This window comes from Podarcis filfolensis, assembly GCF_964270895.1.
Source record: "Podarcis filfolensis genome assembly, chromosome: 8".
Classification (NCBI taxonomy): domain Eukaryota; kingdom Metazoa; phylum Chordata; class Lepidosauria; order Squamata; family Lacertidae; genus Podarcis; species Podarcis filfolensis.
The window spans coordinates 84,648,365-84,672,109 of NC_139611.1; positions in this window are offsets into that span (position 1 = coordinate 84,648,365).

Sequence of the window (23,745 nt, forward strand, 5' to 3'; positions counted from 1 at the left end):
TTAATCAGCATTCTGTGCTCATAACCAGTCCCTGGCCAGTGAGCTGCAGATATGCATAGAGTCATTTATTCTTATTCTTCTTTTTTTACCTTGCCCTTCCTCCTAGGAGCTCAGAGCAAGACAAATAGTTAATCCTCGCAGCCATTTTATTCCCTTGGCAACCTAGTACGGCAGGTTAGGCTGAGGAAGAAAGTGTGTGAAAGACCCAAGGTCATCTGGTCAGCTTCACAGCTTGATGGGAATTTGAAGCTGGGCCTCCTAGTCTGACTCTCTAATCACCAGACCACGCTAATTCCTGGGCCTGCAAAGGATATCGTGCTCATTTCAATGCAGCAGGGGTGATCGTCTGTGCAAAGGATCGTGATTGTGTACGCGTGTAAATGAGCAGATCTGACCAAAGTTGCACAAGTCTATCCTCTCAAGAGACTCTCGAGAGTCCCATGGACTGCAAGAAGATCAAACCTATCCATTCTGAAGGAAATCAGCCCTGAGTGCTCACTGGAAGGACAGATCCTGAAGCGGAGGCTCCAATACTTTGGCCACCTCATGAGAAGAGAAGACTCCCTGGAAAAGACCCTGATGTTGGGAAAGATGGAGAGCACAAGGAGAAGGGGACGGCAGAGGACGAGATGGTTGGACAGTGTTCTTGAAGCTACCAGCACAAGTTTGACCAAACTGCGAGAGGCAGTGGAAGACAGGAGGGCCTGGCGTGCTCTGGTCCAGGGGGTCACGAAGAGTCGGACACGACTAAACGACTAAACAACAACATCCTCGCAAGCTGCACCAAGACGTTCTAGAATGTCCTACTGTTCTCCAAGTGAGGTGTAAGCAAATGCCCCAAGGAAGACGTTTCACCCACAATCTTTGGACACACAGACAGGAGAGGTCTGTAAGGTAGAAGGGGCTCCAGGAGCCGATAAAAGGGCAAAACAGAGCCCCGAGGACTGGAAAGAGGGTGAGAAGCTAAGAAAAAGAGGTCAGAGCAGGAAAAGGGGGCTACTTTGGAATGGCGTTGCTTCTGCATCCCACCAAATGTCAAGGTCATCCACCCACCCATACGTCACTGACCTCAGCATCCACCCAACTCCTTTCATCATTAAATCTGTCCACCAGCTCTTACTTTCCCAGATGCACCTGTGTAAAAAGGAAAGGACCAAAAGCACTTCTGGTCAACCCAGGCCTAGTGAGAAGAGAGACTCTCAGTTGCTAGTAGCTATTCTACATTTAGCCACTGGAGGTCTCCCACAAACCGTGTTTTCCATCTGGAATCCCAGAAGTCCCAGAACAGATTCAGTTTTGCCTAGCACTTGGAAATCCAAGAGAGTTTGGCTGAGAGAGGTTACTTCCCCACTGCCAATGAAAACAGAAACTAGATCATGCCGTAGTGTGATCATTTGGATCCGTCCTGATAAAGAGAGTTGGTGGATATATGGCATCGCATGCCCCATATCTCTGGGGAAATTATGCTAACCATGGTCCCAGAGAGGGTCTTGCTGGGACCTCTGATGCTTAAACCAGGAATCTGCAAGGTCAGAAGTTGGGAACTAGCTAAGCAAGTTCCCAGAAGAGTCCAAGCCAGAGAGCCCTCTTTTTTGGGGGTGTTTTCACCTCACTTTTTTACCCTCCCCAAATCCCAGAGCAGCTTAAAATAAGAAGACAGTCCGTGTCTTCAAGCTTAGAATCTAAGAGACATAACACAAAAGGAAGGGGGAGTGGATTGGGCAAAAGAGGGGAAATTATACCCAGGCGCTAGTTCTTAGGTACAAAGTTCTTGCAAGTTAGAGGCAGGGAACATTTCTCAGCGCAACAGCCACATTCTCATCTAGGATAGCATTCAGGAGGTGGGAGTGGAATGGCACATGCCAATGATGGGGGGTGGGCAGCAGGAAAAGTGGATGGAGCCATTAATGTAAATGTTGTACCGTAGACTAGATGTTACCTATCCACGCCCATGATATCCTCCATCCCCAGGGTGCAGGACACATTCCAGCCAGGCAAAAACGTTCAAGGAGGGTGCAAAGCAGGTCTGGTGAGGGGTGTGCATGATACCCCACTGCCCTGTAAACAATTATGGGGTATGTCTTCAGAGGCGAATTTAGGGGAGTGTGACCGGTTCGGTCACACTGGGCATGGAGCCTTGGAGGGTGCTGCAACTATGACGTTTCTGAAAGCAGCTCTGTATAGGGAAGTTTTTAATTTGTAATGTTTTATTATGTTCTTATATACAGTGGTACCTCAGGTTAAGTACTTAATTCGTTCCGGAGGTCCATTCTTAACCTGAAACTGTTCTTAACCTGAAGCACCACTTTAGATAATGGGGCCTCCTGTTGCTGCCGTGCCGCCGGAGCACGATTTCTGTTCTCATCCTGAAGCAAAGTTCTTAACCTGAAGCACTATTTCTGGGTTAGTGGAGTCTGTAACCTGAAGCGTCTGTAACCTGAAGCGTATGTAACCCGAGGTACCACTGTATTTTGGAAGCTGACCAGAGTGGCTGGGACAACCCAGTTAGATGGGTGGGGTTCTATTATTATCACTGTTATTATTATTATTATTATTATTTAGAATGGAAGGCGAAAAGTGGGGGGCACAAAACTTTGGTGTTCCACAGGGCACCGTTGAAATTTGAGGCACCAAGGTCTGCCACTGCCGTCTTTGCTGGGAAGGAAAACCACCCTCCCTTTTTTACACACACACACACACACACACACAGAGAGAGAGAGAGAGAGAGAGAGAGAGAGAGAGAGAGAGAGAGAGATTTGCTATCCATTCCCTGAGCTCTGCATTACTTTAAATCAGCCAACCTGGAGCCTTCCAGATGTTTTTGGACTATAATTCCCACACAAGTAGCTGGTGGGAATTGTAGTCCAAAGCTTCTGGCCATGGCTTAAGGGAGTTGTAGCACAAAACAACTGGCTGGCGCTTATGAGTTTTGTAATCCCAAAGGTGTGGGGGGCACTGGTTTGGGGAAAGCTACTTTCAAGAGCAAACCATCTTAAAAAGCAGAGACATCACCTTGCCAACAAAGGTCCATATAGTTAAAGCTATGGTTTTCCCAGTAGTGATGTATGGAAGTGAGAGCTGGACCATAAAGAAGGCTGATTGCCGAAGAATGGATGCTTTTGAACTATGGTGCTGGAGGAGACTCTTGAGAGTCCCATGGACTGCAAGAAGATCCAACCTCTCCATTCTGAAGGAAACCAGCCCTGAGTGCTCACTGGAAGGACAGATCCTGAAGCTGAGGCTCCAAGACTTTGGCCACCTCATGAGAAGAGAAGACTCCCTGGAAAAGACCCTGATGTTGGGGAAGATGGAGGGCACAAGGAGAAGGGGACGACAGAGGATGAGATGGTGGGACAGTGTTCTCGAAGCTACCAGCATGAGTTTGACCAAACTGCGGGAGGCAGTGGGAGACAGGAGTGCCTGGTGTGCTCTGGTCCAGGGGGTCACGAAGAGGCGGACATGACTAAACGACTAAACAACAACAACAACAACTTTCAAGAGCCTTCTCCACTATGACACTTCCTTCTCCCTTAGCAAAGTCTGGTGAGATCTCTCAGAGCTGGGTTGTGTGTTTGGTTTCCCGGCACAGGTAAAAGCAGGGCATGTCATGACAAAGAAGCCTAATATAATGGCCTGGGGCTGGTGGAGTACTGCACGGAAAGGGCTGTGTCTGCTCTACAGAGCCCTGCTGCTGCTTATTTACATTGCCCCAGGCGGACCCTGGGGAGAAGAATAAAAATTACTGGGAAGGTGGCGTAAAGGTGCAGGCACCCATGTCTCTGAAAGGGTGGAGGTCTGTGCCGTAATGCAGAATTAGTAGCCCTGGTTTCCACCACAGCCTCACCCAGTCAGGGAAGGGACCTCTTCCCTTGTGCAGAAAGGGGCCTATCTAACTTTTACTTACCGCAGCCAAATGGAATTTCCGCATTCAGACAGAATCTACCTCTGAATGCCAGGCGCTGGAGGTAAACAGTGAGAGAAGGCTTTTGCTCTCATGTTCTGCATGTGAGGATGCTAGATAGACATTTTAAGTCTTATCCCACAGGACTACGTATTCTGAAACTCTTTCTGTGGCATTTGGTCTTCTTCTTTTTTATATATATAAATTTTTATTAGTTTTTTAACATATCATTTTCAACAGTAATTAAACATACTTTTACATCTTATACAATTTTGTTGACTTCCATCACATCTGAAAATTTTCCAATCTAATCACTTAATATACGTTTCTTACTTTCACTGTTACATTTAAATCTAATAACTAATATCTCTATGCTTTTTCACTTTGTAATATTTCATATATTTCTCCTTACAAAACTTCTTGTAGTCCTACTAATGTAATTTGTTGATTGCAGTTGCTCTTCAAATAATTCGTATATTTCTTCCAATCTTCTGTGAATTTCTGGTCCCGCAGGTTTCGATTCCTTCCTGTCATTTTATCCAATTCTGCGTAGTCCATTAATTTTGTCTGCCATTCTTCTTTCGTCGGTATGTAGCCCCACCCACTGTGGTGTAGTGGTTAAGAGCGGTGGACTCGTAATCTGGTGAACCGGGTTCGATTCCCCGCTCCTCCACATGCAGCTGCTGGGTGACCTTGGGCCAGTCACACTTCTCTGATGTCTCTCAGCCCCACTCACCTCACAGAGTGTTTGTTGTGGGGGAGGAAGGGAAAGGAGAATGTTAGCCGCTTTGAGACTCCTTCGGGTAGTGATAAAGCGGGATATCAAATCCAAACTCCTCCTCCTCCTCCTCCTCCTCCTCTTCTTCTTCTTCTATAACACCACCCACCACTGGCCCCTCCCATCTTTGGACAGGCACTTTCTTTAAACCTTCATCCATTGTCTGTTCCTTTAAAGTTTAAAGGAAAAGAAAATTAACTCCAATACGTTATAACACCAAACCAGAAAGAAAATGGTTAGTTACTTATTTCTCCTTGGGTGGGGGCATTCAACAGACACAACTAAAAAGTGTGTTTGTGTGCACATGCTGTCAAGGGTTCTTAATTCTCTTTTTCGTTGGTTGGTTTGAAATATTTATATCCTTTCTGCAGTATGATCTACCAGGCAGCAAGCATCAATATAAAACATGAGTTTAAAACACACACACATGCACACACCAGTGAAAAAACATGAAGTACATCCAGAAAGCAGCAACAGCTAAATATTTATAAAGCTAAACATTTATAAAACTAAAAGGGATTTGATGAAGACAGAGCATGGGGCAACCAAATATCTTTCAAGAGACTCTTCAGTAGCTCGGGGGCTACCACTGAGAAGGTCCTGTCCCTGGTAATGATATTTCTGACATAGGCAGTCTCCACCCTGGACGAAGCCAAAGACGATGGTCCCAGAAAGTGTGTGGGTTCATGCCAGAGGCGATGGTTGTGCTTTGTGCTTAGGCTCACCAGTGTTCACCACTGACATCTCTTTTCCCTACCAGGGTTGAGGCTAGATATAATGAATGGATGGCTTTGGTTAGCATGAAGGAAGGAGGAAGAAGGCAAGCAGGCGGGGGGAGAGAATCAGTTCATACTTTCCAAAGCAATGCATGAACTGGAATGTAGCTAGCCATCAAAATCCACACTTCTCAGAATTTTGCAGTGCAGTTTTTCACACACACACAAACACCCAAAAAGTGTACAAAATGCATACATTGTGGGGGGGGGGGAAGTGTACGTTAAAATGCACATTTTAGAGAAAACAACACACCCAAGTACATTGTATCAGGAGTAAATTGCTGCAAAAATATTGGGGAAAATTGGATATAATAATGTGTATAATAGGAGAAGTGCAAACGTAAGATGCGGACAAAATTTCTTGGAAACTTTTAAGAAAACGCAAACTGGTGTGGAAATGTGGAGACCTGAATTTGAGACTGGAAAAATGTCAAATTGTGAGGAACCAAAATGGGGGCAGATGCATCCATCCTTAGACCAAGGGAGGGCGGCTCGCCCAAGTTCACCCAGTGAGCTTTGCAGCTGAGAGGGAGCTTGAAATCTGATGTCATTTCTTTCTTTCTTTCTTTCTTTTTCTTTTTTTTTTAAATAATATTTATTACTTTTAAACCTTACAAAAAAGAGAAAAGAAAAGAAAAAAAGAAAAAGCAAAAGAAAGAAAAAACAATACAGTACAATATATAAACAATACACAACACAACATTAACACATTAAACAAAACGAAAGCCAAAACAATTAATAAAAAAAACACACATCATACCATCTCAATACCCTCTCTTTCATTCCCTTGTTTCATCGACCTCCTCTCACCTCCCTTTTTGTATTCCATTTCTATTAATTGTTTCAGCAAATCCTTTCCATCTTTCTCTATTTTCTGTCATATGGTTATCTTAACATATTTTAACCTTATTTTCCATTAATACTATAGTACTTATTTATGCTTAATTCATTATAACATTTCTACTAAAGCCATATAATTCCATTCCATCATTTTTCTAACACTCATTAATTTTACATTATTTCTATATATAAACTTTAAACTTTTTCCAATATTCTTCCACCGTCTCTTCTCCCTGGTCTCGGATTCTGCCAGTCTTTTCCGTCAATTCCATATAGTCCATCAACCTGGTGATCTTCTGTCCGAGGCTCTTAACTCTTTTCCAAGTCCCTTCTGCAAGTCTTCTTCATATTTATACATGCACTTTACTTTGTCTTCTCCTGATCTTGTTCTTATTTTCCTTCCTTTGATGCTGAAGAGTAGATCTCGGGGAAATTCCCACCTAGCAATGTTTTTATTCCTTCTCGACAGGTCAGCCAAATCTCCATAGTTAAAACTAAGATTCAAAAGATATTTCAGAACATAGTTCAAAGTTCCTCCAAATCTGGAGGTCCCCACAACTCCAGTCTCCTCCTGACCCAAGTCCAGGTCCCAAAGGTCAGTAAATCCCTGCATAAAGGGATCTATCCAACTTTCCTTCTCCAGTCCAAGCGGGGCTCCAATCCTCAAAATCTGACTATCTCTAAATTCACTCATAAATAGCATCAACTTATAGTCATCAAATTGCATCTGTGAGGCTGGGGCTCTCTCCCTCTCCACTTGTGCTACTTTAGGTTCAACAACAACAACTTTCTCTCCTGCCTTCTCCACAATTTGCCATGTCAAAGTAGATCCCTGTATCGATTCCTGAATAGTTTCTGTTATAATGTTCACTTTTTGTCCCAGATTAGTCACTTTTTGTGCCAAGTTATCAATTTTTATAGTCATCACGTCCGTCTTCTTATGGAGCTTTTCCAGTGAATCATTTATCTTACATAATGCAACCAGTTACAGATAGGTAGCCGTGTTGGTCTGCCATAGTCAAAACAAAAAAAATTTTTTTCCTTCCAGTAGCACCTTAAAGACCAACTAAGTAGCACCTTAAAGACCAACTAAGTTAGTTCTTGGTATGAGCTTTCGTGTGCATGCACGAAAAAGCTCATACCAAGAAGTGTGCATGCACACACTGAAGAAGTGTGCATGCACACGAAAGCTCATACCAAGAACTAGCTTAGTTGGTCTTTAAGGTGCTACTGGAAGGAAAAAATAATGCAACCACTAAGGCTTCTTCTGTCAACATTCTTAGCGCTCCAAGGTCAGTCCCAGATTCTCACAGTATTTTATCTTGCAGCTGGAAATTCCCCCAGCTCAGCTCATGTAACAATTTCAAAGGCTTCCTCTAGGGGGAAACAATTTCTATTTGTATCAATCCTTTTAAGCACAGTTCAAGCAATAAAGTTAGTTTCAATTTTCAGTTACTTTTACTCCTTTTTAAATGCAGAAGGAGACAATGGAAACAATGTATTTCTCTTATTTAACTAGATGTCAACGAACGATCTATTCACAGTCAATAAGCATTTCCAAAACGTCAGTCTTACTAGCAGCCCGTTTCCAGGTTCAGAGCGGTGGTAATTTGACTTTCTTCACTCTCTCCTGCAGGCTTACACGATCCAAAATTTCCCCCCTCTTCTCCTGCTTCCAAGGGGGGTTTAATAATTTTAGCCGATGGAAGTTTAATCCTTTACGGAAGGCTTTCCAAGACTTTAGCTTGCAGCCTCTTTGCTTCAGTCTATTTACAAAAGGGGAAGGCGGACTTCCTGTTTGAAACCTCCCCGTTTCGGTGCCAAATTAAGACGTTTAAAAATCCAATTTTCCGTTCTACTCACGGGTAGTTGTTTTAAAATCAAATTGTCCACAGGAAAAAGTCAGCGCTCTCCGGCAACAGCAATGCGGCTTCACTCCGTGAAATAAACAGTCAATTCGAAGCACCGCGCCACTCACCCCACGTCGCTCCGGATCCCCGAAACCGGGTTTTCCCGCGAGTAGAGGAGGCGCAAAAGGTGCCAGCCGAATCCCACGTTCACAGGCATCTCCCGCCTGTGATTTTTTGTGGGTCCCCGCCTTCGCCGTGGCAGCCAGACCCTAATTTCCACGAAGCAAATTCCTCCCGATCAGAGGAATTCTGCCGTTGTCCGGAGGCACCAACCCGGAAGTCATTTCTTTCTTTCTTTCTTTCTTTCTTTGGAAGATTTATACCCTACCTTTCAATCCAATGATTCTCAGGGGAATTTAAAAGCAACAGGTAATAATATAAGCAACCACCAAACTCAGTCCTATGACCACACCCACCCACCCACCCACACCATACCAAATCTCGATCAGTTATGCTTTTACAGATTATGGGCAGGCGAAATAAAAACCCTTCTTTGCACCTCACGCAATGGAGTTAAGAAATGTGCTCCCATGAGATGCAGTGAAGACCATTGATTTGGATAGCTTCCAAAAGGAAGCCACACAAACCCACGAAGGATAAATCTATCAGTGGGTACTGACCGCAGTGGCCATATAGAACCTCCATGTTCCAAGGCACCATTGGCAAGGGTGGCAAGAGCAGGAGAGGGCGACTGCCATTGAGTCCTCCCTATGGGATCCCCAGGCAGGTGTCTGGTAGGTCACTGTGGGACAGAGGATGCCAGATCAGATGGTCTCATCCAGCAGGGTTCTTCTGATGACTCTGAAGAGGTTTACACCCTTTGTCCAGTAATGAACTGAAGGAATTCTAATCGGGGCGTTGCTAGAGGGTTGCCCCCCTGGCAGAGAGCCCCAGGTCTCTCCCTAAGTGACACAAGCATTTCTGGGTAGGTTTGAGAGGTAATGCATTGGGCAGTGCTCTGAATTACTGGGTAATTACTCTGAATTGACCGAATAATATACTTGGGAATCATTTGGATGGGGAATTGGTTGGTTCTGTGACACTTAAATCCTAAATTTCCACCTGCACATGCAAATTAGCACATGCAGATTTTATGCAGATTTGTGCCTATGGGCCCGAATCATAGAATTGTAGAGTTGGAAGGGACACCGAGGGTCATCTAGTCCAACCCCCTGCAACCAGGAATCTCAGCTAAAGCATCCATGACAGAGGGCCACCCAACCTTTGCTTAAAAACCTCCAATGAGGGAGAGTCCACCACTTCCCAAAGGAGACCGTTCCTGCCTTTTTTGTATTTGAACTCTGCAGCTTTTTGGGGGCAGAGACCTTTTTATAATAATCTATATATTGTGCCAGGGACGCGGGTGGCGCTGTGGGTTAAACCACAGAGCCTAGGACTTGCTGATCAGAAGGTCGGCAGTTCGAATCCCCATGACGGGGTGAGCTCCCGTTGCTCGGTCCAGGCTCCTGCCAACCTAGCAGTTCGAAAGCACGTCAAAGTGCAAGTAGATAAATAGGTACCGCTCCTGCGGGAAGCTAAACAGCATTTCCGTGCACTGCTCTGGTTTGCCAGAAGCGGCTTAGTCATGCTGGCCACATGACCCGGAAGCTGTACACCGGCTCCCTCGGCCAATAAAGCGAGATGAGCACCGCAACCCCAGAATCGGCCACAACTGGACCTAATGGTCAGGGGTCCCTTTACCTTTACCTATATATTGTGCCGCATTCTCCATTGAGGTGCTGCCATTAATTCTTATGCTGCTATAAATAACGTGACAGTACATTGTGGCCATCGCTTTGCTCCCAGGCTTTGCTTCCAAAGAATGAGGGGTTTCCTTCTTCAACAGACAACCACCTTTCCTGGGCAAAATACCCCCTCTCTGTCTCTCCCTCTCCCTCCTCTCTCTCTCTTTCTCTCTCCCTCTCTCTCCAACCTCCTTGCTAGACCTGATTTGTCCTCTGCAAGATTCTTTTCTGTCTCTCCCTCCAGCTCCGTCTCACCCCAGCTTCGTATAACACGATAACGGTGGGGACCTCTGGCAACAATAGGGGGATTGTGAAGCCAAGAGAGACGAGGAGGGAGATATAATAGAGACATCTCGGAGGGATATGATTTTGCCGACATCCAGGGCCTGACCTCCATAGCTCCTTCTATTGTGAGCTTTTATGCCCAAAATATGATTTCCAAGAGGGATTAACAACTTCAAAAGGCAACCAGGCTTTGATGCCGGCGCTCCTAAAACCTTCATTCAAATCTTTTTAGTGAGGTTCTATATATATTTTATTTCGAGCAAACCTGATTAAAGTTCCCCATTGTCCTTAATGACATGCTTCTGTCCTCTCTCTTAAAAAAATAATTATAATATTAAAAAGTGATGGGGAAAACTTTTCCCCGTTTCTTTTTTTCTTTCTTTTTTTTTTTTTTTAAAGGAACTAAATACTGTTTAAATCGATAGCAGGTTATATTTGAGTTGATGCTTTTCTGCCTTCACATTGCATGATTGCTAGTAAAATCACGAGAATCTGGAACACATTCCTTTCCTTTTGCAGGTCCTGTAGATAATGGGCGGGTCTTCCCCTACCCCTAGGGATGGACAAATTTGTCAATTTTAGTTCCTCTCAATTTCTAATTTCCCTACTCTTTGGTTCTCCATGTTTTCAGATTAGTTCATTTATTTTTAAAAAAAGAAATCCTCATGAAAACTTGTCGGCATCTAAGGGCAAATTTATCCTGACATGCACATTCTTGCAGGCAGTTTCCCCTAACTTAATGCATTTTATATAGTATTTCCACCAAGACACACATCGCTAAGCACACTTTCCCACAGCAAACACATTTTTTGTGCACGTTATTTGGTTGGAGAACTGCATCACGAAATTCGGGGTGTGAATTTCAAGCGATAGCAGTGTTTCGGTTAAATTAGATTCGCATTAAAATCCCAGCCAAACTGAACTTCTCTCCCTCCCCAGAGGTTTTCGCAACTGCATCTACAGTGGTACCTCGGGTTAAGTACTTAATTCGTTCCGGAGGTCTGTACTTAACCTGAAACTGTTCTTAACCTGAAGCACCACTTTAGCTAATGGGGCCTCCTGCTGCCGCCGCTCCACCAGAGCTCAATTTCTGTTCCTATCCTTAAGCAAAGTTCTTAACCTGAAGCACTGTTTCTGGCTTAGTGGAGTGTGTAACCTGAAGCGTATGTAACCCGAGGTACCACTGTATACAAAGCCAACTTTCTAAACTGTAACAGCCCTGAACAACCACAACTACACGCCCTCCAACATTTCTCTGATGAAAATAGGGACGTCCCATTGCATAATGACAATTTTACTATTTACAGTGGTACCTCAAGATGCGAACGGGATCCGTTCCGGAGCCCCGTTTGCATCCTGAACAGAACGTAAGACGCGACTGCGCATGCAACCGAAAAATACTTATCCTGAAGTGTAGTTATCCCGAAGTATGACTGTATACCCCACACATCTTACTGGGTTGCCCCAACCACTCTAGGTGGCCTCCAACATATTATACATGTGTGTGTGTGTCTGTTTGTGTGTATGTGTATACAAACACACACACACACACACACACACACACACAAAAACCTTCCCTATACAGGATTGCCTTCAAACAGCCTGGGGAGTCAGATAACTCCATACCTTCCAACATTTCTCCAATGAAAATAGGTATGTCCTAAGGAAAAGTGGCATATTCCAGGATCAAATCAGAAACCGGGATGGCTTCTCTAAATGTCCCTGGAAAATAGGGACAGTTGGAGGTTCTGCAACTATAACCACCCTACATGTTCTTTGGCTATGGCCTGAAAGGATCATGAATCATTTTAGATTCTATATTACTCTGGACAATTTGCAGTGTTTTTAAACACTTATTTCTACATACTCCAAAATGGGATGACCGGAATTGCATCCTTGTTGACTGTAGGCTCTTTGGGGACAGAGACTGTCTCTGGGTTGGATAGATAGCCAAGGCTGCTCTGGAGGTGCCAGTACTTTTAGCTAGGACTGCTCAGTCAGGATCAGGCCTGCAGTCCAGTGGCTAGGGGTCAGCTTGGCTGCGTGTAATTGGGAAAGGTCGTATTTCCTGGTCAGGCAGCGTGGACGCAGAGCTGACCTTTCACCTTGGGCGTCATGTGGAATTGATGGCTCCCATATGGGCTGGGTTTGTGTGCCCAAAGATCCCAAAGCCTTTGAGGTTGTCTTCATGCTTTCTTTAAAAAATAAGTGTGCTCCTAAGAATAAGATAAGAGAAGGAAAGAGGGTGCTCAGTCATAAAATGCTCACAGGCCATGACTCTGAAGTTGCTGAGGAAATGCTGGATTGCAGAAAAAAGCATGGAATGTGGACACAGAATTCGGCTTCCTCAGAATATTAGCCTTCCCTCTTTCTAGTGAGAGCCTAGCCCTCAGTGTTCTGGAAATGCATACCCTCCAACATTTCTCCGATGAAAACAGGGACCTCCTATCTTCTTCTTCTTCTTCTTCTTCTTCTTCTTCTTCTTCTTCTTCTTCTTCTTCTTCTTCTTCTTCTTCCTCTTCTTCTTCTTCTTCTTCTTCTTCTTCTTCTTCTTCTTCTTCTTCTTCTTCCTCTTCCCTGCCCATCCAACATATATGAAAACATAATAAAACATTAATCATGAAAAAACTTCCCTATACAGTGGTACCTCTGGTTAAGTGCTTAATTCGTTCCAGAGGTCCGTTCTTAACCTGAAACTGTTCTTAACCTGAAGCACCACTTTAGCTAATGGGGCCTCCTGCTGCCACTGCACCGCCGAAGCACGATTTCTGTTCTCATCCTGAAGCAAAGTTCTTAACCTGAAGCACTATTTCTGGGTTAGCAAAGTCTGTAACCTGAAGCGTATGTAACCTGAAGCGTATGTAACCCGAGGCACCACTGTACAGGGTTGCCTTCAGGTGTCTTCTAAAGATGGTATAGTTACTTATCTCCTTGGCTCGGGGTGTGTGTGTGTGTGTGTGTGTGTGTCACATAACTCCATACCCTCCAACATTTCTCTGATGAAAATAAGTACGTCCCAAGGGACGCGGGTGGCGCTGTGGGTTAAACCACAGAGCCTAGGACTTGCTGATCAGAAGGTCGGCGGTTCGAATCCCTGCGACGGGGTGAGCTCCCGTTGCTCGGTCCCTGCTCCTGCCCACCTAGCAGTTCAAAAGCACGTCAAAGTGCAAGTAGATAAATAGGTACCGCTCCGGCGGGAAGGTAAACGGCGTTTCCGTGCGCTGCTCTGGTTCGCCAAAAGCGGCTTAGTCATGCTGGCCACATGACCTGGAAGCTGTCTGCGGACAAACGCCGGCTCCCTCGGCCTATAGAGCAAGATGAGCGCCGCAACCCCAGAGTCGGTCACGACTGGACCTAATGGTCAGGGGTCCCTTTACCTTTAAGGAAAAGATGGCCGTTCCGAGATTGAATCAGAAACCGGAACGGCTCCTGTAAATCTGGGACTGTCCCTGAAAAACAGGGACACTTGGAGGGTCTGGAAATGTGCTTGAAATTAAAGAAGCACCGCTTGCGGAAAGACTCCTGGATTCATTTCCTCCACCCCCTTACCTCCCAACTTTGGCCCAATCATCTCTTATGTGGCTCTTCTATGCCTTAGTGACACCTTCATCCTGTTGTTGACTGTCTTGACCCTGGTGTTGAGCCAGATGGCACAGCGGCACCGTGGCTGGGTGGGTAAGGAAGTGTTTGCCCGAACCCTATGCCATCACGTAATTGCCCTGCTTCTGCCAGACTAAATACAGGAAGCAGAAGGTCAGGCCTGATGACCGTGTGCCGAAGCAGGCGACGAGGAGAAGTCGGAGAGGCCTGGGAGTGACCCCCAGGCGTTAGCTCCTGCCCCGGCTGGCTCCATTAACTGCCAAACCAAACAGTACAAATAGCATCATTTAGGAACCGGCTGAAATCCAAGCAACCTCCCCCCACCCCCACCCCGTTGCAAAGGGCAGACACTGCACAATTAGCAACCGGGGGGGGGGGGGGGCAGCTATGAGAGGAGAATATTCGCTCCCCTTAACAAGTCCTATTGCCCTTGTTCAAAAGGGCTATTGTTTCAGCCAGGGCGCCAGAATCTAAAGCGGGTGTGTGTGTGTTGTGCATGTATTTGTGGGGCCGTGGCAAGGTGGGGGGGAGGGTAGCCAGACTGTATATATGCATTTATGCATGTGTATCTTCAAACATACATCTTTGCAGGCCTGTGTTTGGATTATTATTATTCTTAATTTTTTAAAAATGAGATGAAGCAATATCTTCAGTTTTCCCAAAAACTGGAGGGTGTGGCAGTTTGCCCTTCACAAATCCCCAATATTAAAAGACCAATTCATCTCCCTAGAGAACAATTGCTAGATTGCGTGTGCATATGGCGCATGGGACACGGGTGGCGCTGTGGGTTAAACCACAGAGCCTAGGACTTGCCGATCAGAAGGTCGGTGGTTCGAATCCCCACGACGGGGTGAGCTCCCGTTGTTCGGTCCCTGCTCCTGCCAACCTAGCATCAAAGTCCAAGTAGATAAATAGGTACTGCTCCAGTGGGAAGGTAAACGGCGTTTCCATGCGCTGCTCTGGTTCGCCAGAAGCGGCATAGTCATGCTGGCCACATGACCCGGAAGCTGTACGCTGGCTCCCTCGGCCAATAAAGCGAGATGAGCGCCGCAACCCCAGAGTCGGCCACGACTGGACCTCTAATGGTCAGGGGTCCCTTTACCTTTACCTTATGGCGCATGAACTAATTGGCACCGATCTTGTTATTCTCTATTTTGTAGCGCAGGCCCCAGGTTTGATCCCCAGCATCTCAAGATAGGGCTGGGAAGGACTCCCGGCTGAAACCCTGCAGAGCTGCTGCTGCTGCTGCTGCTGCTGCTGCCAGTCAGTGCAGGCCATACTGGGTAAAAGAGTGGACTGCTGCCGTTTAAGTCAGCTTCCTTTCTCCATCTCTACGTTATCATCATAAAATTATAGAGTCATAAGAATGGTAGAGTTGGATGTCACTGTCAGTTTGCACAGCGCTAATAATAATAATAATAATTATTATTATTTATACCCTGCCCATTTGGCTGGGTTTCCCCAGCCACTCTGGGCGGCTTCCAACAGAATATAAAAATACAATAACCTATTAAGCGTTAAAAGCTTCCCTAAACAGGGCTACCTTCAGATGTCTTCTAAAAGTCTGGTAGTTGTTTTTCTCTTTGACATCTGATGGGAGGGCGTTCCACAGGGCGGGTGCTACTATCGAGAAGGCCCTCTCGCAGCAAGGGAACCGCCAGAAGACCCTTTGAGCTGGACCTCAGTGTCTGGGCTGAACGATGGGGGTGGAGACGCTCCTTCAGGTATACTGGACCGAGGCCATTTAGAGCTTTGAAAAAGGGGCGGACACAAAGAACTTTGTGGCAATAAATATTTTGCCTGTTGCCAAACCTCCTTCCTTGGAGGTTTTAAAGCAGAGATTGGATGGCCGTCTCTCATTGAGAGCCAGTATGGTGTAGTGGTTAAGAGCGGTGGACTCGTAATCTGGTGAACCGGGCTCGCTTCCCCACTCCTCCACATGCAGCTGCTGGGTGACCTTGGGCCAGTCACACTTCTCTGAAGTCTCTCAGCCCCACTCACCTCACAGAGTGTTTGTTGTGCGGGAGGAAGGGAAAGGAGAACGTTAGGGTAGTGATAAAGCGGGATATCAAATCCAAACTCTTCTTCTTCTTCATGGATGCTTCAGCTAAGATTCCTGCATTGCAACGGGTTGGACTGGATGACCCTGCAGGGTCCCTCCCAACTCTACAATTCTATGATTCTGTTGTGTTCTCTTTTTCCAGGGGAGAGCCAATAACTGGATGACCGAGGATATGCTGGTCGCAGAGAGGGTCTCGGGTTGGGAGCCAGTGTGGTAGCGGAGTGGCTGCAGTTTTGTCCTCAGATTGAGGCGGCTGAATCCCCAGCCAGGCAGGAATTTCACGGGTTGACCTTGGATTAGTTAACTACTGCTCAGCCTAGCCTACCTTACAGGGTTGTTGTTTATGCTGCCTTGAGCTCTTTGGTGGGAGGAAGTGATTAAAAACATAATGATGTTGCAGTGCAAACCCTCCTTCCCTGGGAGTAAACCCCAACGTGGAAGTAAGCCCCATTTAATTCAGGTGGATTTATTCCTGGGTAGAAACAGTTAGGATTGCTACCTCAGTTAAATTAAATCCCTGGCATCGCCACTCAAAAAATGGGGAATCCCAGGTTTGGGTGGTGGGGCTAGAAGACACCATTCTGGGCTGGAGGGACCAGCAGTCTGACCCAAAATATAAACCTGAACCCTATTATTATTATTATTATTATTATTATTATTATTGACATGGGTGGTGCTGTGGGTTAAACCACAGAACCTAGGACTTGCTGATCGGAAGGTCGGCGGTTCGAATCCCCATGACGGGGTGAGCGCCCGTTGCTCGGTCCCTGCTCCTGCCAACCTAGCAGTTCGAAAGCACGTCAAAGTGCAAGTAGATAAATAGTTACCGCTCTGGCGGGAAGGTAAATGGCGTTTCCGTGCGCTGCTCTGGTTCGCCAGAAGCGGCTTAGTCATGCTGGCCACATGACCTGGAAGCTGTATGCCAGCTCCCTTGGCCAGTAAAGCGAAATGAGCGCTGCAACCCCAGAGTCGGCCATGACTGGACCTAATGGTCAGGGGTCCCTTTACCTTTATTATTATTATTATTATTATTATTATTATTATTATTATCATCACCATTCTTCTTCTTCTTAATCTCTAAACAACTTAACCTGTTTTAGCTTCAAACCATCCTCCCCCACCCTTGTTATAGAGAAAACACCCCACCATAGCACTCTTAACCTTACACAGGTACTCCACGCATGGCCATACCTGCTCGCTTTCACCTCTGTATGTTGGTGCCTCGGTTGGTGCTGCTCTAGGGAGAAGTGAGCTTCCCTCCCTCCCTCCTGCTGCGTCTTGGAGCCCTAATCCCAAGGCTGCTGGTACATCCCAAACTTAATCCTGCTCTAAGCTCTTTAGAGATTGTTTGCTGGGGGAATCCTTGAAGTCGCAATTGGGAGAGGCGGGGAACATGGGGTTTCTTGCCAATCTCCTTTGGGTCTTTGTGCGATTTAAGATTTCGGAGTTCTTTCTTTCGCGGCTGTGCTTGACGAGCGACTGAGCAACCCACCACCCACCCTCGCCCCCTGTGCACATCCCTTTCCCATGAGACCCCATCCCCACATGAGGCGTGTTTGCAGCGCAATTAGAGACAATATATGCCCTCTCGCTACACATAAACACATGTGCGCACACATGTCCGATTTGAGCATTCGGTTTTTTCTCTTTGGAATCTTCCTGATTATTGGTTTAATCATTGCTGTCCTCAACATTTGTACAGAGCTTGGGGCTGCACAAAGTGCTTTCACACGCATGAGCTCCCACTTACAATCACCCTGGAAGGTTGGCCAGTTTTAGGATCCCCATGTTGTAGATGGACGGTGGGGAGGAGCTAAGTGATCTTGGCTTACTTGCAGGCCCGTTCAGGCTAGAGGCAGACGGCAGCTTTTTCCTCTGAGAGTCAAGAAAAAGAGAGTCAAGAGTAATTGCTGGTAGGGCAGAAGGCAGGGAGCCCAACAGTAGGTGGCGCCAGAGCCAATGACAGCCAGAAGCAACCAGTTATGGCTTTGTCTCCATCCTGCTGCCTTGCTGAGTTCTGCAACACTGAAACAGAGGAGGAGGATGTTGGCAGCCAGGTCATCCTTTGAACTGGTTATTATAATAACAGTGGTATCTTGGGTTACATACGCTTCAGGTTACAGACTCCGCTAAGCCAGAAACAGTGCTTCAGGTTAAGAACTTTGCTTCAGGATAAGAACAGAAATCGGGCTCCGGTGGTGCGGCGGCAGCAGGAAGCCCCATTAGTTAAAGTGGTGCTTCAGGTTAAGAACAGTTTCAGGTTAAGAACGGACCTCCGGAACGAATTATGTACTTAACCAGAGGTACCACTGTATAGGTGCTTCATTGACTTTCAGAGGTACCACTGTATAGGTGCTTCATCTACTTCTGCTTCATTGACTATGCAAAAGCCTTTGACTGTGTCGACCACAGCAAACTATGGCAAGTTCTTAAAGAAATGGGAGTGCCTGATCACCTCATCTGTCTCCTGAGAAATTTCTATGTGGGACAAGAAGCTACAGTTAGAACTGGATATGGAACAACTGATTGGTTCAAAATTGGGAAAGGAGTACGACAAGGCTGTATATTGTCTCCCTGCTTATTTAACTTATATGCAGAATTCATCATGCGAAAGGCTGGGCTGGATGAATCCCAAGCCGGAATTAAGATCGCCGGAAGAAATATCAACAACCTCAGATATGCAGATGACACAACCTTGATGGCAGAAAGTGAGGAGGAATTAAAGAACCTTTTAATGAGGGTGAAAGAGGAGAGTGCAAAATATGGTCTGAAGCTCAACATCAAAAAAAACGAAGATCATGGCTACTGGTCCCATCAGCTCCTGGCAAATAGAAGGGGAAGAAATGGAGGCAGTGAGAGATTTTACTTTCTTGGGCTCTATGATCACTGCAGATGGTGACAGCAGTCATGAAATTAAAAGACGCCTGCTCCTTGGGAGAAAGGTGATGGCAAACCTAGACAGCATCTTAAAAAGCAGAGATATCACCTTGCCAACAAAGGTCTGTATAGTTAAAGCCATGGTTTTCCCAGTAGTGATGTATGGAAGTGAGAGCTTGACTATCAATAAGGCTGATCGCCGAAGAATGGATGCTTTTGAGGAGGAGACTCTTGAGAGTCCCATGGACTGCAAGAAGATCAAACGTATCCATTCTGAAGGAAATCAGCCCTGAGTGCTCACTGGAAGGACAGATCCTGAAGCTGAGGCTCCAATCCTTTGGCCACCTCATGAGAAGAGAAGACTCCCTGGAAAAGACCCTGATGTTGGGAAAGATGGAGGGCACAAGGAGAAGGGGACGACAGAGGACGAGATGGTTGGACAGTGTTCGCGAAGCTACAAACATGAGCCTGACCAAACTGCGGGAGGCAGTGGAAGACAGAAGTGCCTGGCGTGCTCTGGTCCATGGGGTCACGAAGAGTCGGACACGACTAACCGACTAAACAACAACAACAACCACTGTATACTTAATTTTTAAAAATATCTTATTGATTAATTTTGCATACCGCCCTTCACAAGACAAACACACAAAATATATATTAAAAACAAAACATAACAGACCAATAATCCCCTCCTACAAACACATTTAAAAGGGCATAGGATGTTAGTCAGCCAAAGGCCTGGTTGAAGAGGAATATTTTTGCCTGGCACCTAAAGGTGCTAGCCAAAACTACCGGGGTGGGGTGGGGGGGAGCATTTCACAAATGAGGACACAATGCAGAAAAGGCCCATTTTTCTGTTGCCACCCTCCAGACCTCTTGCAGAGAAGGCACATGAAGAAGGGCCTCAGATTATTATCCACAAGGCCGTAGATTGTTTAATTAGCCAAAGGCCTGGTTGTAAGAAGGCCGGCAGCTGAGGGCTGGTTAAGGGGAGACTGAGGGTGGTGGAGCAGTGTCCCATTTGGTCTAATGGACCACCCACACCTGTGTTGATTCGAAAACTTGGCAAGCGTTTTTCACCAGAGATAACACCCAGATCAGAGCAATGTCCACATGAAGCATGGCAGGCAAAATGTTCCCCAAACTACTCTGAGAAACTTTTGTCCCACACCAGCTTCTGTTCATTTGTGGCCTGCCTAGATTTGAACCCAGCACTTAGAGTCATAGAATTGTAGAGTTGGAAGGGACCACAAGGATCATGTAGGTCCAACCCCTGCGATGCAGGTATCTTTTGACCGACGTGGGGCTCAACCCTGAGATTGAGAGTCTTATGCTCTTACCAACTGAACTATGTGAGTTAAAGTTTGATCCCTTTGGCATTAGGCTGCAAACATTTATCAAGTAAAGTATTTTTTAGCAAGAATGCTGCCAGGGCACCCGAACTTTTGCTGCTGGCTGATGTAGGCCATGAATCCCCCAGGAAGTTCTCAGAAACAAGTCTCATCACCCTTGCACAGATCCTTTTCATTGCAATGGGGTCTGTGAAGAAGACTCACTTTTAGGTGGGTTTTGTGCCCCAAGATCATCTCTGTCTATCCCTTCTGCTGCTTGTAATGGCATCTAAGAATAGGGATGTAAAGGAGGCAGTGATCTGCATGCTATCCTAGGTTCACTGCAATCATCACTATTTCTGTTCCACTACAGTTTGGCTTCTGCTGTAGCCTATATTATTTGCCTCGCTGTCCGCTGAAACATGTAATTACTTATGCAATAAATCTGAAGGAGTTTTATTGGGAGGAAAGCAATGCGTTAAGCAACATAATTCTTTATGCAACATTGGTGGACTAAAAGAACCAGTGATAGTGAATGCTGCTCATATTCCCTTGCATAATTTCCTTTCCTGCCCTCTGATGAACATGTGAACTGTGGGACGTACAACTCCTGTTTCTATTTCCAGCAGAATCCCCCAACACTGTTTTCCGAGAAACACCAGCAGAATGCAACCGTCCCACATTGCCTCGTGACCAAGCCGCCCTGGTCAGTTCAGGTCCCAGAAAGCCCCTGGTTCAAGCTGTCAGGTACGGCATTAGAGTTTTCTCTGTTGTTCCCACTTTGCAGCTAAAACAACTATGGCTGAGAGGCAGCGAAAACAGCTGAGCTGGTATTTGAGTTTAGGCCTTTTGGATTCAAAGCCCAGACCCTCCAAGTGTCCCTATTTTCCAGGGACAGTCCTAGATTTACAGAAGCCGTCCCAGGTTCTGATTTGATCCCGGAATGTCCTGCTTTTCCTTAAAGGTAAAGGGACCCCTGAGCATTAGGTCCAGTCGTGACCGACTCTGGGGTTGCGGCGCTCATCTCGCTTTATTGGCCGAGGGAGCCGGCGTACAGCTTCCGGGTCATGTGGCCAGCATGACTAAGCCGCTTCTGGTGAACCAGAGCAGCGCACAGAAATGCTGTTTACCTTCCTGCCGGAGCGGTACCTATCTATCTACTTGCACTTGGACGTGCTTTCGAACTGCTAGGTTGGCAGGAGCAGGGACCGAGCAAAGGGAGCTCACCCCGTTGCGGGGATTCGAACCGCTGACCTTCTGATCGGCAAATCCTAGGCTCTGTGGTTTAACCCACAGCGCCACTTGCATCCCTCTGCTTTTCCTTAGGACATCCCTATTTTCATCAGAGGCATGTTGGAGGGTATGGAGTTATACAGCCCCCAAACCAAGGAGATAAGTAAATTACAGTACAACCTTTAGAAGACATCTGGAGGCAGCTCTGTATAGGGAAGATTATTTTAATGTTTGATGTTTCATTATATTCTGTTGAAAGCCGCCCAGAGTGGCTGGGGCAACCTAGTCAGATGGTTGGGTATAAACAATAAAATTGTGATGATGATGATGATGATGATAATGATGGAATAGGATGTCCCTATTTCCATCGGAGAAATGTTGGAGGGGATGAAAGCCTATTGCATGACCAAATATGTTCAAATATATAAAAGGATGTCACATAGAGGAGGGAGAAAGGTTGTTTTCTGCTGCTCCAGAGAAGTGGACACGGAGCAATGGATCCAAACTACAAGAAAGAAGATTCCACCTAAACATTAGGAAGAACTTCCTGACAGTAAGAGCTGTTCGACAGTGGAATTTGCTGCCAAGGAGTGTGGTGGAGTCTCCTTCTTTGGAGGTCTTTAAGCAGAGGCTTGACAACCCTATGTCAGGAGTGCTCTGATGGTGTTTCCTGCTTGGCAGGGGGTTGGATTCGATGGCCCTTGTGGTCTCTTCCAACTATGATTCTATGATTCTATGACCAGCTTCCTGACCCTTCCTTTCTCCTTCCATTGCAGTTCCTTCTTTTCCCTGCTATGTAAGATTGCAACTGCAGAGTCACTACGGGGTTCTGGAGCCTCCCCAGGCAGGCCTCCTCAAACCTGAAAGAGATGGGTTGTTTAAACAAATAATTCCCTCCCATTGTATCTGAACTTCTTGGGTGTTGTGAAGAAAGTGAGTGTGGTGGTCCTTTTGGAAGTAGGGTAGGCCCTTTTCCAGTCTCAGGATCCCAACCTCACCATCCTCCAGAGCTGTACTTGTGTCGCTTCACCAGGCTTCCGGCTTCTCTCCAATTGTGTATAATCCGTAACCTACTTCCGATTCATCTCTGGAGCTCCTTAAGAGCTGCCCCTTTTCGAAGCTTTCCTTTTTTCACTCTCTCTCCATTTTTTTTTTTTTTTTTTTGGTCTGGACTTATCTCTTATTGTTACAAAATCTTCTTCCTCTTTTTTTTTTTAAAAAAAAGTAAAATGATTATTATTAAAGGACAAGAAAAGAAGAGGGCTGCTGTGGCTTTAAAGGAAGGAGGGGGGAAAGGCAGACTTGCAGCTTTGAGGCACCTGTCAAAGGTTTTCAGAAGGCGGCTAAGAAAAATGGAAGTGAAAACCGCCTTCATTAACATAAAGCCATTTAGGTGATCAATGGTCCCCAGCCGTAAACAACGATTTCAATCCATAGAGCGGTTGATTGGGCTTTGCCGCTCTCTGGCTCAGTGCGATGGCTCGGCTGACAGTAGGGAAGAAAAATGTTGCGATTGACCCAGGAGTTGAGCGCAGCCTGGAAAATTAAAAGTGCCGAGGAGGGAGAAAGCGAGAGGGGGCCAAGAGGTTGGAGGCAAGGAAACAAGAGGCTTGGGGGGCTGGAGTGAGGCGTTTTTGCCTGGACCCAAGCCTCAGTGGGTCTTGCCCCAAAGAGGGGCGGGCAGTCTTTAGGGAAGGGCGAGTCCAGCCTGAACCACTCTCTTCACCTTGTTGTGTCTTCAGTCGGGATGGGCAAATCTGCATGGTTCGGTTTCCCTCCGTCTCATTTTTCCAATCTTAAATGTTCAGTTCACATCAGTTTGTGAATTCCTTTTAAAGCAAATCCTCATGAAAATTCACCAGCATTTTATTGGGGAATCTATCCTAATAGACACATCTTTGCATGCAGCTTTGTCTAATATGCACATTTTTCACATTTCCAATATAATGCGTTTTTGCGCAGAAAGCCTTGGGCGCATTTAACTTGGGCGCATTCAGCTTTATGCTCTTGGCCAAAAAAATCGAATCAATTAGGAAGGAGGCGAGGTTCCAAGGGAAATGACTTTGGCAATACCACCTGACATTGAACCCAACAGGTTTTGACTTTGTGCGATTTGGGCTTTAGGCGCAACCCCTGGAACATAACCACCACGTAAATTGCAGGCCTACTGTATGCTATTTTCATGAATACAGTGGTACCTCGGGTTACAGACGCTTCAGGTTACAGACTCCGCTAACCCAGAAATAGTACCCCGGGTTAAGAACTTTGCTTCAGGATGAGAACAGAAATCGTGCTGTGGCAGCGGGAGGCCCCATTAGCTAAATGGTACCTCAGGTTAAGAACAGTTTCGGGTTAAGAACGGACCTCCAGAACGGATTAAGTTCTTAACCCGATGTACCCGAGGCAC